At 44.5% G+C, this 4,179-nt stretch overlaps 1 pseudogene; it reads left to right on the top strand.

Moving 5' to 3' along the window:
- Nucleotides 1-3,035: 3,035 nt before the first annotated feature.
- On the top strand, nt 3,036-3,550 carry LOC147362805 (small ribosomal subunit protein uS12 pseudogene; annotated as a pseudogene).
- The last annotated feature ends 629 nt before the right edge of the window (nt 3,551-4,179 follow it).

Below are 4,179 nucleotides of genomic sequence, written 5' to 3'. Positions count from 1 at the left end.
GGAAGCCTGTTCTGAGGCTCAGAGGTATTCCCAAACTGAACACCCTGCAATAAGTTGGTAGCATCTTGTGTCTGAGTGTGTTTAAACTAAGATATGTTGTCTTTTGATCAGGGATATCTTAGAGTGGTCTGTGAATGGTGAGGTGACTGCAGCCATGAATTCAGAAGACTGTAAAACAACAATAATCTCAGACTGGTGTTTCACACAGCCCATTAAACATGTGAATCACCTCTGTATTTTACTATTTTATTTATTGTTTGGCTATTCATACAGCATGCCGAGATCTTAGTTCTCCAACTGGGGATCAAACCTATACCCCTTGCAGTGGAAGCATGGAGTCTTAACCACTGGGCCACTAGGGAAGTATCAATATGTTGTCTTTTATTAGGGATAACTTGTTCATTGTTGTTCAGTCATTAAGCTGTGTGCAGCTCTTTGTGACCCCATGGACTGCAGCATGCCAGGTTTCCTTGTCCTTCACTATCTCCCAGAGTTTGCTCAAACTCACGCCCACTAAGTTGGTGATGGCATCCAAGCATCTCATCCTCTGTTGCCCCCTTCTTCTCCTGCGCTCAATCTTTCCCAGCATCAGGGTCTTTTCCAGTGAGTCAGTTCTTCACATCAAGTGGCCAAAGTATTTGAGCTTCAACTTCAGCAGCAGTCCTTCCAATGAACATTCAGGGTAGATTTCCTTTAGGATCGACTGGTTTGATCTCTTTTTGTCCAAGGGAATCTCAAGAGTCTTCTCCAACACCACAAATGGGATATCTTAAAGTAGTGTTTCTCACACCTCAATGTACATGTAAAGCATCTGTACATCTTATTGAAGTGTGTATTCTAACTCAGCAGGTCTGGCATGGGGCCTGAGAGTCTGCATCTCTAACAAGTTCCCAGGTTAGTATTGGGAGACTGCTGGTTTAGTTACCACATTCTGAGAAACAAGACTACAGAACACCTCCTCCACTGGGTGGGAAGAAAAGGAATAAAGTCCCTTCCATTCTAAAATATCCATATTTTATAACATTCTAAATATAAGAGTATTCAGTATCTTGAAGCCACACTGTAACTGAGTAATCTAGCGCAAGTGCCCTAATCTTGTGCCTTGTTTTGATACATTCTACAAGCACTTTTAAGGAATGAGTACTTTTTACAGCAAAATCCAAAGTCCTCAGATGGAAGCTGATCTACTTCTGCAGAGGGTTTCATCTCCTAATTGGCTAAACATCTGCTCCAGCTCTAAGCACAGATTTATCTTTATCAAATACTGATTGGTCTCTGGCTCCTGCCGGCTGCTGTGTCCTGGTGTGATGGAGAACAAAGCACGGCAGCTGTGAGATGTCAGGAAGCCTCAGGAGGAAGGCAAAGAAGGGCCAGGGAAGCAAAAAACAAAGAGACTCACACATTACTGGCAGGAAAAAGAGCAAACTCTGCTAGCCTCAAGGCAGAATGGAACCAGATCTGGAGATGGGAAGATCCAAGACAGGAAGAGCTAAGATGCTGAGATCTTAGTTCCCCAACTAGGGGTAGAACCTATAGCCCCTGCAGTTGAAACAAAGAGTCTTAACTACACTTATATTCATTCACTGAAGGTCTGAATATTCATTGGAAGGTCTGATGCTGAAGCTGAAGCTCCAATACTTTGGCCACCTGATGCAAAGAACCGACTCATTGGAAAAGACCCTGATGCTGGGAAATATTGAGGACAGAAGAAGGGGGCAATGGAGGATAAGCTGGTTGGATGGCATCACCGACTCAATGGACATAAGTTTGAACAAACTCTGGGAGATAGTGAAGGGCAGGGAAGCCTGGCGTGCTGGATAGGAAGATCCTTAGAGATTGCCTGATTCATTGTCTGCAGTTTTCAGATACTGAAACAAAATTGCCATAAGAGGTTATGACCTTCTAGAAGTAATACATGGATGTAGCTTCAGAAACAGAAGCCAGACCATGCAGCTTCTGGTCTGGAGCTCACCCTACTGGCCCATGACTGCCTGCCATCTCCTCCTGAGGAGTCCCGACCTAGCGATGCTGCTTTATCTCTCCATGGATCCTCTTCATGCTTCAATTGCCCTTCAGAGTAAGCAGGGCTGAGAGAGATTCTGGGGAGACTGTTAGAGAACAGAGAACTCCTGGTTTATTCAGGTTAATTTCTCAAGATGAAAATGCTCTAAAAGATCTGCGAAGCATTTACATACCATTCCCATTGCTTTCTGTCTGTGTTGTATGAATAAATTAGACAGCAAATATAACACAGCATCTGTGAGAGGCTATGCCTTTCAGGAAGTAACACATGGAGGGAGCATCAGAGTTAGGAAGCTGGCCAACCAGCTGGCCTTGACACCTTTTCAAGAGCCAAGAGGCCAGAGTTCGACCCTAGTTCTCAGTATTTCTCCCCTGAAGGCCGCTGGGTTCAAGCCTACCTCCTCTTCCATTCATGAACTGTTCTTGTTGCAATAAAAGTAAAAATTTAAAGGGTGCATACCCCCTTTAGGGAAGATCAGGTCAGAAAAGGGGCAATAAATGACTTGGGAGCTTTGGTCAGGGAAGCAGGGAACCTGGAAAGTCACAAGAATTATTCCAGACCTGGAAACCCTAGCTTCTCCGAAATCCCCTATCTTCATACTGGCTGAGTACTTTAGACATTCTTCGAAGAGGAATAAAAGTCATTAATTCATACTAACATGAACTGACTAACATCTAGGCATCTCCCAAGAGGCTGGGTTATAGAGGGGTCTCCACGAATGTCTCCTGTCCTACATGGGGGAAGGTGTCTACAATCCCGAGAGCCTCAGAAGGTGCTTTATCCACGCTTGATCTTCTACATCCTGTGAAGTAGTTTAGGAAAGAAATGTCATCTCCACCCTCTCCAATGAGGTCCTAATCCCCTCTTTATCAATTTGCTGAAATCAAATGTGACAGAATTGGGAATTCCCTGGTGGCCCAGTGGTTAACACTTGGTGTTCTCACTCTTGAGGTCCAAGGTTTGATCCCTGGTTGGGGAAAATAAGATCCCACAAATTCTCGTCTTTTGCTCAGGCCCGTGGGCAAGTGTCGCGGCAGGATGGGCAAGTGTCACGGTCTTTGTACTGCCAGGAAGCTCCGTAGCCACCAACGAGACCAGAAGTGGCATGATAAGCAGTACAAGAAAGCCCATCTGGGCACAGCCCTGAAGGCCAACCCTTTCGGCGGTGCTTCTCACGCCAAGGGAATTGTGCTGGAAAAAGTAGGAGTTGAAGCCAAACGGCCAAATTCTGCCATCAGGAAGTGTGTCAGGGTTCAGCGAATCAAGAATGGCAAAAAAAAATCACTGCTTTTGTATCCAATGATGGTTGCTTGAATTTTATTGAGGAAAATGATGAAGTTCTGGTTGCTGGATTTGGTGGCAAAGGTAATGCTGTTGGTGACATTCCTGGAGTCCGCTTTAAGGTTGTCAAAGTAGCCAATGTCTCTCTCTTGGCTTTATACAAAGGCAAGAAGGAAAGACCAAGATCAATAATTTTGATGAGGAAAGCACGATAGTAATAAATTTTCCTATACCAAAAACAAAAAAGGATCCCACAAATCCTCAAAGCTGCTCAGCATGTCCAAAATAATAATCAATTCAGAATTAGGGGCTTCCCAGGTAGCATAGTGGTAAAGAATCTGCCTGCCAATGTAGGAGATGCAAGAGGCATGAGTTCGATCACTAAGTTGGGAAGACCCCTGGAGAAGGAAATGGCAACCCGCTCCAGTATTCTCACCAGGAGAATCTCATGGACAGAGGAGCTGGGTGAGCTATAGTCCATGGGGTGACAAAGAATCAGACACCAGACATGACTGAGCATGCAGATGCATGTGCACACACATACACACACACACAACAGAATTAATGATGCATCACTTAAACAAGAGACAATGCATTATTTTTTTACAGAAATACATTTGTCACAACTGAAATACCATGCACATTGATGAAAGAAGGGCCCCAACCAGTGGTATTCTTGAGAGAGCCCCAGGGTCAGGCATTTATTTGCAGCGTTACACAGCACTGATGGTCCAGCCTCTAGAGCACACCAAAATCAGGAACTCAGAGGCCGCTACTCAATGGTAAGGCAACCTATGGTTCTCTCTATTTAGCTGTTTGGGTAATTTTTCATTATTTCTATGGAACTGAAGGGCTTCCACTCATGTATAAATACC

The sequence above is a fragment of the Bos grunniens genome, chromosome 11, assembly GCF_055505025.1.
Source record: "Bos grunniens cultivar Pamir isolate PY7600 chromosome 11, Bosgru_T2T1.0, whole genome shotgun sequence".
Classification (NCBI taxonomy): Eukaryota; Metazoa; Chordata; class Mammalia; order Artiodactyla; family Bovidae; genus Bos; species Bos grunniens.
The sequence above is the reverse complement of the archived record's forward strand: the minus strand, read 5'-3'. Positions and strand labels throughout refer to the sequence as shown.